Raw genomic sequence first — 13440 nt, forward strand, 5'->3', positions numbered from 1 at the left:
ATTCACAATTGTAAAAGTTTGTGCCATCATTTGGTAATTGTTTTTTCTGTATTCTGAAGAATTAGGTTGATATATTTTACAAATTCATCACTACTATGGTCATAACCACTCACTCATAAGACCCCTAAGAGCTTTCAGGAGATGAGCCATTGATTCCCTGGTGGCACAATGCACAACTGCACAGCCACAATGCAGGAGGAGGAGAGTCACGCAGCAAAGATAATCCACTTTCATGGGCCAGAAAAAGCCTTTTGGATCACAACATACAATTCAAAAAGAAGATTTAGGTAGAATTGGATGACTGTGTTTGCTAAAAACCCGGGGATGCACAGCACATCGACACGAATAAAACCTATGATAACGCGCATACAGACGGGGGAAAAAAGCCATGCTGAAACATGCTCTCCTTCGCCTCCCTGCACATTTCCACATCTTATAGCCATTTTCAGTCTATTCACATCCATCTCCTGAACATATTCCAGTGTACGCCTGCTCCCTTTAAAGTCCCTGAGTGATAAACAGTCACCCTCCAGAGGGACTCCATGTTATAACGTCGCAAAGGAGAAGATGTCAACCAGCAGACACCTTTATATGTTATCTGTCTTTATCACAACTCCCTGGGAACTGAGTTGTCATTCTTTTCACTCAGTTACAGGCAGTCACAACACAGACACATGCACACAATACTCTGCAGGAGCACGCCGGGTGAAAATACAACTTTACAATAGGATGAGATACAAGTGTGCACTTAAAAACATACAAGGCCGAACACGCCGTTTTTAAAACTGTGCTGTGATGTGTTTATTATCCCCAGCTTGAAATTCTCCTTGGCTGCTTTTCTGTGAGACTTTGGCTTTTTCATTTGAGCAACAAAGAAACCTTTACGGGGAGCTGTCTCATTCAAGGAAGATGAAATTAAAATGAATAGCGCAGTAATGATAGGCAAGGTCTCTGGCTGTTTTTCCCCTTCAGTTGCCATCCTTGTGTTTCTTTTCAATCTGTCGCATTTCAAAAGATTCACTGCAGAGATTTGATCTTTTAACCTCCACTGAAATCCCAGAAAAGCAAATTAAAAGAATGAACTAGCACCGGATTCTTTGCATGTTAACAGAAATCAATAGCTTTTATTTTGCAACTATACAGTAGACGGTCTGTGCACATAAACCCCTTTGCATTTAGTGCCAAGACATTACATCAACAGCGTGGAGCCCAGAGGACCAGCCTTCTGGATCTGCCACATCCACTTTAGGTGCAGGTAATTAGATAAGACACTTAATGACAACATGTTGAATAGATGAGATGGGAACCACATGGGCACTGTGTGCAGTCTGCCCTCTAATCCGGCCTATTTATTACCATTTTCAGAAGATGCCGCCATCTCAAGAAACACACAAGGGGCTATTAAATGTTTGTCTGCCTCCCTCTCTCATCTCTGGCTACAAGTGCAGTAGTGAATCTAATAAAAGCAAAAGCTACAAAGCCTCAGCTTTAATCTCGCACAAATTAGCCCAACAAACTGCAAAAAGCCGCACTAACCGCTAATAACTACAATCCTCTTTGGTGATGCTGAGAAAAAGTACAATAAGGGGAGAAAGTCACATCTGGGGATCGGATTGCTTACTTTATCATACAGCCATTTGCCTGTTTTGTGAGGGCAGTAAATCACCTCTAATTGAGTCTTGTGTGCAGCATGTGTTTGGAGACTGTAACCCCAACCCCTTTAAACCCCGCTGTGGCTTGATATTGAATCAAAAAAAGAAACAAAACACCTCTATACATCAGAGCGCTCAATAAATGATATGGCCCCTACAAGGGAAGCTGCCTGTATGTATTAGAGAATCAATTTTCAGCTATTATGAAGGATACTAATTAAGCCTGCCGAATTGATGAAACCCATGAAAGAGCTATTTGGATATGTTTCCTGCGCCATACTGCATCAAAGGATGTGGCATATGAAGGCAAACAGATCAAGTAATGATTTCTATATGAGGTGTTATGAAACTGTCACCATTTGCATTTCTATTTCGGTCCGCTCTCCGGCATGTCTCCATGACTGTCGCAGCTTAACAGCTTCAGTGGGATGCTACCTCATCACACAGGAGGGGCAGGTCACCCTAACATCGTTAGATCCGTGGTGGAAGGGTCATATGAGACTGTCGACAGGGAAAAGCTTAGTCCCATTTGCCGGTAAATACGCTGAGTCAATCATACACTTTTGAATTTGATTAGATTTTTCTTTTTTGGGGGAAAGTTTAGAGAGCTGCAATCTATGCCGACAGAAAAAAAGACGACTCTCATTCATCATATAAGATAGAAAAATAAAAGGTGAAAGTGCTCTTATTACCGTTTTTTTTTTTTTTTTCTCTCTTCGGCTGCAGTAATGGTTGTATAATTCAAATTCAGCATCACCTGGGAAGAGGGTAAAAGTCATCAACTGGGACTAAATGGATGGTTGAAAGATGAAGGACGCCACTCACATTCAGTGCAAAAGACTTGAAAAGAGATGTGGGTTATGATGTCTCTCCATGAAAGGCTGCCTCCATGAAAACTAAGCTCCATCCACGAAGGAAGACTGCTGGATGTGTCATATTAAAGATAAAATGTTTACACTCAAACTGATGAATTAAAATGATATGATGATTACTGCATGTTGTTGAAGTTGAACATGTTTACAACCTGTGTGATGGCTAAGATCAGTGTTACACAACATATTACACAACATATTACTTTCTTTCTTTCTTTCTTTCTTTTTTTTTTTTTTTTAAATTTGATTGCAATAAATACCTTTAAAATAAAATTCACTTATGTGGCTCACATGCAGCATACAATCTGCAATGTAACTAATTACTAAATTTAACAACAACAACAACAACAACAACAACCATAAAGTCATAAGTAAAATGTACATTATTTGACTACAAAATGTAGTGTAGTGGAAGTATAAAATAGCAAAAAACGAACAATTCAAGTATATCAAAATTGTGGTTAATTACAGTACTTGAGTAGATATACTTCGTTACATTCTATAACTGGTTACACATTTACAAAACTTACCATAGTTACCTTGGCATACGTAGGTTGCACCGCCCGGCGGGGACGGCAGGTAGCTCAAACCGAACGCTCACACGGTGGAGCCGCGGTTCCAGCAGGTGTACGACGGTGACGCGACCTGAGGAGAAGGGGGCGTGTTTTCTGTCAAAACACACGCAGCCAAAACCCCAACGTAGCAGTCAAAAAGTAAATTAAAAGGCTAATTATAGAGCATGAAGTTCCCAAAGTGAAGAGCTGGATTATATATATTTTTTGCATTGTTGTCGCCGAGGAACGGGGAGGAGAAGGAGAGCAGCTAGCAAGAAGAACGGTAAGTTTAGCATCAGTAACGGTCACACGGGTGTGTTTGTGGGGAGTATCTGCCACAACGAACTATGTTATCCACTCACTGTTGTTATGAAGACATTTCCAGACAACTCAAATAATCGTCCACGACGCTGGAACAGAAATATTTAACTGTGTAGCACAGGAAATATACATTGTCCAACCGTTGACAAAGCTGAGACAGCAACTTCCGTACAAAGATGGCTGACAGTAGTGACGTAGCTGATTCATCTCCATCTCATCTTAAATACATATTCACTGTTGATTTAAAACTGTAAGGGCACTGTATGGCATGTATGGCACTCACTTGTTTGATTGATTATATTTGATTATATTAAGGCTTAAAGTCATACATAATCATGGGTGTGGCTGCTTTGACGGACAGCTAGTGAGCTTTCTGCTAAGCTAATTTGAGTCACAGATGATGACCTCTAACCTGTGTTTTTGACTTTTGATGCGATTTTTAATGCAGTTCTCAGGAAAATGATAATGTTTTGCTGTGCAGATTATTGGAGGCACAGACGCTAGAGTTAACAAGCAACCCTGTTAGTGTTAACAAACAGACAGTTACTGGAACTGGAGACAAACGCTGTCGGACAGCTGTGGGTAGCACCCAGTCTGGAGCCTCTGGAGGAATAAACAACTGGAGTTGAGGAGAGCACAGATGTTGTTGTTGTTTTTTTTTTTGTTTAAAAAACAACTGGGATTGACAAGTGGACTGACCTTTTGCTTTTACTTCTCAATCTGTCAACAGCAACAAGCAGCCAAACAAAGGCGCGGCGGAGAGGAGATGGGTCACAGAAAAGACACTGCGGGATAACAGACAGATCAGCCATCTCTGGTGAGTTCTGACTTTAATCAGAGACAAACTGAACACAAACACACAGATACATACGCCCTGTTGCTGCTCAGTTTCTGGCGGCTGATGCACAGTAAGACCTTCTGTCTGTTTTGGGCTGATAAACCCACAAATTAACCCAAGCTAGGTGGGCTTGTTTAACTAATTAGGCTTGCTTCAGCTCTACCTCTTTGCCCCTTTTCACTTAGCTGGGACTGATGTGAAATCAGGTACTGCTGAGATGGTGGCTGCTGGTACCACACACTTTGAGCTTCATTCTGGCTCTTCAGAAACCTATGTGTGATATCACAGTGGCTCTTACAGTCAGTTACTCCATATTGCCCACCATCTGATAATAGGTAGTATGTTGCAGATTTGTCGGGATGGAATAGGCTGAACCTTTTTTTTAAGGATGGACTCAGATAGTAACTTGTATTCAGCATTGCAGTTAGTTCAGCATTACTCTGTAAAACATCATACTAATACCTTTGCATTAGTCTTTGCAACTAGGGCTACAAATTTGCAGCGATGCAATTTTTGCTTCGACTAAAACTCTCTCTCATGCGTATCAGCAACTCTTAACATTAGTTGAGAGGGCGGAAAAACAAATTTTAATGTAGCTGAATAAATGTTTTATTTTGTGCTAGTTGACATCAAAGCACCGTACTACTACATACCACCACAAAAGCCCTAGTGACTGCCACCACAGGGAACGGTTTAAGTGGTAATAAACCCTTTCAGATAGCTTAATTTTCTGAAACATTCTTGCTCCAGAGACCTTCCTAACCAAAAAGAAAAGAGGCATTATTCAAGGTTACATCACTTGTACAATTTCCTCTTTTGTTGTTGAAGAGGTTTGCATCAAGGCCGACAAGCAGCTTTTTGTCCTCTTTTTTAAAAAATATACACACCAAGTCAAATCAGCTATATCAGATGGATGTGATCGACAGCGTTTCAGCTGGTGTGAAAAAATTCAAGTTCCCACAGATTGCTGTGCTGTGTTCTATGTTCCCATTTTTCATGATTTATCACAGCGCCTTTGCTGTGTTCCCCTGCCAAACACTTTTGAGCCACACGATCCAGTTATGATCAGTTGTTGTTTCACATTTGGTGGAACAAAACAAACAGTAAGACTTTTACACATCGAACATGGAACACAAGCCTGCTGTTGGTTGCTGCAGGCCTGTTGAAAGACAGGACAAGGCCAGAGCAGGGCATGAATCAAGGCTGTGTAACTGGCTAGAGCTCATATGGTGGGTGTCTGGAATATTAAACTGGGCTGACTTGAACTCAGTAAGACCCAGAGCTCAGCAGACATGAGCACACTGTTTGGCCATGATCTGTAAGACATTGTCATTTTAACAGACAGTGAGGAGATCTGTCTCCTGGATGAACACAAAGCTTTGGGGATGCTTGCAGCTTCCAAGACAAGCAACAAACAGATCTGAGGAAGACAGAGATTAAACTGTGCAGCAGGAGAATCACAAGAACTCAGATGCAATGGTTAAAGGACAGCAGTATCTTACCACTCTGTGTATGTGAGCACCAACAGTTATGCAACTAAGTACTGGATGATCATGTTAGCATTTGGGTTATTCGATTCTATTCCAAGCCTTGCAGGGATTACTGATGGGCCTATCATATATTTGGCAACATCATTTTAGAGGAATTATCTAATATTGGCTGTGTCATTAAATAAGCGAGTAGGATGAGAGAGAAGTGGCACAGTTGTGTGTGTTTTATATGCAAAGTAGTGAGACAGATGACAGCATGCATGTGTACAGTGAATTATTATATGCATTGTGTCTAAAATGTAACTTAACTGTTGACTTTTAATAGTGGATGAATATAGTCATGAAGAACAAAACAAGATTTGCACCTTTGATTCATGATTGATCAGGGAGCCTAGCAGTTCACTCACATGCACAAATGCACACTTAAAGACCCAGACAGACACTGCACATAAATACGTAATTTTCATCTGACCCAGGTTTTGTTAATGCATCACACGTAAACACATTTCTGTAAAGCACATTAACCTTTTGAAGGCAGATAGAGAGAAATTTGAAAGAAAAAGCTACATCCATCCTTGTCAGAAATAATCAGCATTTTCAAAGCAGAGGGGTGATTCAAGCACATGTACCTGAGCTTCTTTGCACATGGCTACTCACTTTCATTATCTGGCAAAAAGAGCTGGAAATGTTAATCTGTGTTTCAGCTAATGCAGGATTTATGCCTTCCTGCACACTGATTTTCGTACAAACATACTGATTAGTTAACTAAAATGTTAACACAGTGTCCATATTCTTACTCTGTCACGATGTTTGATTTTTATATTTTGCTGTGTCCACTGTCAACATGCAGTAGGTATTAATAATTCAGGAACACTTGCGTCAAAGGAAACTGGGCCATTTATAGCTACAAATGGCTTTATATTTGTATCTGATGGGATAAAAGGATGCTCCTCTCAGCATTGAAGCAGGAGAAAGTGCAGAGGGTAACAGAACAGAAATCAGCAGACTTGTAGTACTGAGATGAGATATGGCGTATAAATAATACACAAGGCAAGAAAAAACAGTGAATTCATGATTAATAAGAAACCAAAACTCAGAGCTGTAACCAGCTGCAGCTGTGGCAGGTACACAGTAGCAGCAAAGACCAGAGGAAAGGGAGTGAGAGCCTTTATACTTGGGTGTGGTTTGTGCTTACTATGTTTGCAACAATATTTTACAATATATATAAACATGTAAGGAAATACTGCAGTTTCACAGTATACAGTATTCCATAAATATGATTTTAGTGATCGTAAATATCATGATTAGTTAGAGTTAACAACCCTTAAAGGAATGAAAATAGAAGGGATTTCTGGGCATTGAACAATACTATCTGATAATGTCACCAAATACTCTGTTCCGACTCAAATGAAGCTAGATAGAAACTTCAAATATATATATATTTTAAAAACACTGATATGGTTGAATTCAATACTGTCAATGAGCAAATGCACAAGGTGTGAAAACTGTCCTTCGTCTTTGCAAACTCTATCCAACTATCTCATGTCTCACTGACATGTAAGAAAAACACCTAATATTATAGAAATTAACATGAAGAATGAAAATGGCTACTGTTAGCATGCACTGCTGTTAAGCTAATATGTTGGTATTGGCTGCATGTTCTCTTCCATTCTCGTGTGACTAGCTTTCGAATGAATTTGTGTTGCTTTGCGTCCTTGTGTGCACAGGTAAAATGCCTGCAGGCCGGCAGGTATTTCGTTGAGAAGAGAGGTAGCCTGTCAGATTGTTTCATACAGGATTTTTTAAAAAACTTTTATTACCTTTGCCAAGAAAGTAATGTTTTCACTGGTGTCTGATGTTTGTCAGCAGGATTAAACAAAAACTACTGAATGGAATGGATTTCCATGAATCTTGGTGGACCGTCTCAGGCCCAGAATGGTTCTCATTAACTTTTGGTGCAGATCCAGAAAAATGATGGATCTAGAATTTTTCCTCACCTTTGTTAACATTGAGTGGGGTGTTTTTTGGTGATTGAAGGAATAATAAAAGGATCTTGATGGGAAAAAAGGTGTGTGTGAGAACAAAAGGGCACTGTTGGGGTATTGAGGTATTTGCTCTACTGGGTGCCATTCTAGTTTGTCAGGTTGTTGTAGGGATGTCAAGAGATTTTCCTCAAATATTATCAAAAATGCTCCTAGAATACCTTAACGACCCTTAAATATAAACAGCAGAGTGTTTGATTATTATTACTATTGATCGATTTCACTCCTGTGTTGTCTGGTCATGCTGACAATGTCACACAATTCTCACCCACTCACACTCAATTTTCCAGCAGGCCAGTTGCTATGCCAGTTATCGGACCCCACCATGTAATTCAGTCGACAGACCTGAGGCCGTCTGGACCTGCTCATTCTGCAGGGAACTATGGCCGATAGTAGACTTCAATTAACTTTAACACTGTAGCTAAATCTCACCCAATATAGCTGTCAGACTATTATCCTTTAGAGATATGGGGCAATGTTTCATAATGGGAAGTTAGCAAAACACAAAATCCACTAGTTGCAGAAAGAGGGCAGGAAAGTACTTCTTTTAAACATTTTAAATGTAAGTCGAGTTGCATGTCTTCTTTAGAGGAGTCAATCAAGTTGCCAACCAGATTGGGTGTAAAGCCTTTGTAGACTGACATACCCCTCAGGAGCCCAGTCCATCATCTGCTGATCTGTCTCTGAATCTGCACTAGTCCCTCCCTCTCATTAAGGAAATGAAAGCCTTAATTGGAAATTGTGTTAATTCTCTGACATGTTTGAAACTCCATCTCACCTTCATTTCCTCTGAACTGCAGATGCACTTGACAAATTTGGGGCTTCATCTCCACTGATCCATATCCCGGCTAAATGCTTTCATTTTCACCCACTTTCCACTATTCATGCCACATTATGAGCTCAATGATTAATGCCTACAAAAATTACAATCATGCTGGTTCACCAAAACTAATATGTGGTGGATAATTGGTATCAGTAGTGGCGAGCTGAGCTTACAGTCATGCTTAAATAAGAATTTTGCTCTGAACTAAACATTATCTTGGAGATGACTAGCACAGTGGCATAATGAATTACTGCTCCATTCATGGACACTAACACATCATTAATATTAATACATCTACACAGATGAGCCTGGGCCAACTTCAAAAACTCTTTTTCAATATTATTCAAGCCCCTCAGCTGACAAAGCCCCCATTTCTTTTGACCCTTGATGACTAAAAATGAAACATAAAACAGTGTCATCATGCTTTGAGCTGTGTTCTTTGTCAAAGCCACAGAATGAAAAACAGTCTGACAAGCTCCCTCAAAAGGACAAGACAAAAGAGTGAGGCCAACCCTTGTACTGTTAGGTAGGCACCTAATAACTACAATTACACACATCAGGCAATAAGTATGATACATTTGTCTGTAGTGTGGTGCATCTGAACGATCAAGCTGCATGTAATACTAATATGGTCTTCACAATGAGCTCATAAGAAAACACATTCTGTGGCTATTATCAGTCCAAAATATGATCCTGCCTGAACAGTATGTCAGGAAGAAAGCATTATGCATGCGTAGAAGGAGTTAAATAATAACGCGTCCAACTGTTGTTGTGCGTCTTGCATTTGGAAGCAGGAAGATGCCAGTCGCTGATGGCAGTGGTAGATGCATCTGTTGTAATATCGGACTCTAATTATAGTAAAATAGATGATATGGTTTGGAAGATGCTCAGTTAAGAGGACCATTGCTGACAGTACTGGAGATGTAATGTCAGTTTTGAATGTTAGCCTTTAAACATACAGATGACTACAGATCAGTGCTGGTTGTGTTTTGTGCTTTTCAGCAGTGCAAAAGAAACACAGTTATTCCTGGTGTATCGATAATGTAATAATTGAGCATTATATCCATTTCAAATATTCAAAATCAATTTCAGTATTTTTGACAATACTAGTTTGAGGTTTTTTTTTACAAACCATTATACTGATTGTCCAAAAGGGAGCCGTGAAAATGTATTTATTTTTAAAACGCAAAGTGTTAACCTCAGTTAACCTTGATTAATCCGCCAATTATTTTGTCAATTAAATGTTGAATGAAAAAAAGGTAATATAATGTCATAATATAATGGCTGAACCAAATGTTGTATTTGAACAATATAATGCAAATATTCAGTTTACGGTGGTTGATAGAAGGCAACTAATCTTTATATTGGTGAAGCAGAAACCACAGAACAACAGTGTGTGGAGGAAGCGTGGCCTTAATCGTGTGGCCACTTGAAACCAATATGGTACTAAATGACATCAAACCACCAGGTGTACTTACAAGCTTGTATGAAACAATGGCACAAGTAGATCTACATTAATCATGAGCGGTCGCATCTCAATCAGTGTGTTTATAAGAGGATGTAATACCCCAAATTGTCTCTCTTTGCTTCTCTGTGTTTCTCTGCAAAGCATGTGTGAATGTAGTATACTGGAAGGATAGGGAGAGGACAGATTGTTTATCAATTATGGATGTCGGCATTCTCTTGTACTGATTTAAAAAGATAAAAAATAAAAAATACTAAAATGGTTTCCAAATATACTTCAATCAGGAGAGACTGGTGTTAACAGATTATTTTGTTTTTTACAGCAGATGAATTGTAATAATGAGCCTTGTTAGAAAGTCTTTGGCACTTAGATGCTACAGGGAGATTTTCTGGATCAAGTATTGAAATTCTGAAACATATCGGTACTGACTATTTCAAATGGTTTCAGTACTCATTTTTTGGCAGACTTGTTACTGCAGTACTAGCTGTGTTTTTTCACTCTCTTCATAGACAGCAAGTTGACACATGCACCAATGTGTTTCCCACATTGCCCCACTTCCTCTAAAAGTGAATTAACTTAGATAATGCTGTGTTTAACAAACAGTACACAAGCTTTGTTATATTATCTTTTAATAGAAATTGAACATTTCTTTCCCTCAATTTTATCCCCATGGTATGGAATATGATATGGAAAATGCAGTTTTGTAACAACACTACATTTAAGTCTCTGTGTGGGAAACACTGTTGATAGACTTTCATCAGCTTTGGTTGTTATGTACCAATGAATACAACAACTCCCATGATCCCTTGCTGCTGACATGTTTTGTTTTGTTTGTTTTGATTGAGAGATCAGTAGAGAAGACGTACCGTTCTTTTAAGTTATTTTTGGCTACTTGCCTATACTGTATGTGTGCAGGACAAGTGGCCCCACCAAAGGCGAAGTAGAAAAACGTTTGTCCACACAGATGTTCACCTTACTTGCTGTCATACAACCCCAAAATCTGTGTGGCTGTTTAGCATTTGAATGATGAGATACGATAAAAGGAGTTTAGAGAGGGCTGATGATTATGTGTGGCTTTGAAGCGGTTGTTGTGTGATCGTGTGCAGATGAGAGCGTGGGAGGTGTCGTGTGTGTGTGTGTGTGTGTGTGTGTGTGTGTGTGTGTGTGTGTGTGTGTGTGTGTGTGTGTGTGTGTGTGTGTGTGTGTGTGTGTCTGGAAGTGTTTGCTGATGAGGGTGACATTTGTACGCACAGTGAGAGGTTTAACCACCAGCATCTGGGGCTTCTTTCCCTGTACCTTCAAACATCAACCAGGAAAAGGAAGAATCCAGCTCTGCCCGACATGGTTTAGTATGTGTGTGTCAAAGTGAAGACATTGCTTTCCACACACTCCACAGGATTTCAGCACTCTGCACATACACAGTGGATTCATCACCTTAGCAACCAGTCGATTTGAAAGATGATGAATCATGCCAAAGACTGCTAATTTCTTTGCAGTTGTCAAACATGAACAATGGGCGGTAAGATGGAGTCACAGAAACGTCACCATTGACTGAATGTTATGTGTGTGCGTCTTTGTGAACTTGAAAGACTACCATAAAGAGACAAAGAGACAGAGAGGAAGAGAGGCAAAATCAGGCTAATTGGAGGGTAGTGATAGAGCGAAAGAAGAGAGAGAGACATACTGCTTGCTGTAACTTCTTACTGACCAGGGAAATTATGTAAGCTGCCCATGAGCCTGCTTGATTTCTTTTTTTTCTTTTTCTCATCATACAAATATGTATTTTTAAAGCAAATGAGAGGTAGAAATGTTCTTGTACTCTGCCACATGAAGGTTTCTGCTTCTGTACATTTGATTGCACACCAGGGATCAATCGCTGTGCACAAATGCAAATTTAAGTCCAGAAGCAGAAATCCATTTCAGATGCCTGACAAACCAGCCTGAGAAACATGCTATCCCTAGCCCTACACATATCAGATGCGAATGGATGGTGCTAATGCAGCATTATTTGATTTCCTTCAGGTCTTTGGTGAATGAAGCTGTAACAGCCCCTCTGACCTCGTCTTCTCTGCATTTTAGGGTGACTAAATGGGCCTAGATGCTATTCCTGACAAATAGCAGTCTTTGAAAAGAGGGGAGAATGTGAGAAGTCCATCTGACATACATTACTGCCTGCTGAGAGTGCTGACACATCCCCCTCGACACAATAATAGCAGAGATGGTGTAAAAGACATCGATTTAGTTAAAGAAACATCGACACACATCAGCAGCAACTGCACCCGGATTTAAGAGAGGCTCTGCTGCTACACATAATGAATTAAAAAAAGTGTCAGCTTGGCAGTGTCGAACACTGGTGCTAATAATTCAGCAACAAAATGCAAATATTGCTTCAGATGATTTGTGTACAATCAATAATAATTCAGACTGTGAACGATTTCATGTCAAGCAGTAGACTGAAGCTTAACAGCTCCCACTGCTGGTAAACATCCTGAAAGCATGTGCAGCACCAGATTTCAACTAAAATGCCCTTTTATATGCAGCCTTAATTGATTTAGAGGAGGAGGGAGGGTCTTATTTTTTTCCCTGTTAAAAGGTTTTTTTCTCTCAGTATTCTCTCAGTTTTTTCTCACTCAGATCAAGGCACTAAGGACAGAGGGTGTCGCTCACTGTAAAGATTATAAACACAGGAAAAGCTCTGCCCTCCACCTGTTGGTGTATTCTCTTCATGCCTCTCTTCTACCGATACAGATAGAAAAAATGTAGTGAAATGCTGGTATGATGTTGACACAACTGTAATTTTCAGTTCTCTTAGCAGGGAACCGCACATGTGTTGTTGTAAAAATAGTCATGACTTGTAGTCGCTAGATGGGCAGCTGCTGCAGCCTCGCTTGACACATGCATGAGACGCTCTGGTCACGCCGGCAATGTGTGGACGCTCTAACCTGTTAGCATGGAAGCTGAAATGAAAAGCATGCCATGTGTTCAGCTGTAACTGTAATGTAAATTGTTAAATCCATGGTGCTGTTTGGTTGCCAAAACAGGGTAATTCATAGTTCTTAAATCCTCAGTGATATTTATTCTGTCAGTGCAATTATGTCATTTTAGCAAAAAGGTTTTTGTTGAACTGTAAAATATCCTGCCTCCATTGCATATCTTTGGCTCTTAACTGATTAATAGTTCAACAAAATGTGTCATATCAGTCTCATGTTATATGGTTATTACCTGACTTATCTGACATGCCTGGAAGTGGAGTGGATGTTTGTGGACAGTGCTGCCAAACCAGTGACTGCAGTGTGAAACCACAGGAAATTTCTTGAAGAGGGGCCGTGGTGCTTCAAAACTTGTCAACATGACACCACTGAATCTTTTTCAGGAGACCTTTA

General features: G+C 39.9%; 1 protein-coding gene across 24 annotated transcripts in view; it reads left to right on the forward strand.

Annotated features, from left to right (window-relative positions):
• Positions 1–3115: 3115 nt before the first annotated feature.
• LOC119022591 (rhodopsin) overlaps positions 3116–13440 on the forward strand; it is a 71925-nt gene continuing 61600 nt past the window's right edge. For 8 of the 24 annotated variants that reach the window (XR_005075994.1, XR_005075995.1, XR_005075993.1 and 5 more), the window contains exons 1-2: positions 3116–3361; positions 4130–4216. The gene's annotated coding sequence lies outside the window, so the exon portion shown is untranslated. Of the gene's footprint in view, positions 3362–4129; positions 4217–5578; positions 5923–13440 lie in introns of those variants that run through there. The other 16 variants (XR_005075981.1, XR_005075984.1, XR_005075991.1 and 13 more) reach the window with 7 other exon arrangements.

The sequence above is a fragment of the Acanthopagrus latus genome, chromosome 7, assembly GCF_904848185.1.
Source record: "Acanthopagrus latus isolate v.2019 chromosome 7, fAcaLat1.1, whole genome shotgun sequence".
NCBI classification, from domain to species: Eukaryota; Metazoa; Chordata; class Actinopteri; order Spariformes; family Sparidae; genus Acanthopagrus; species Acanthopagrus latus.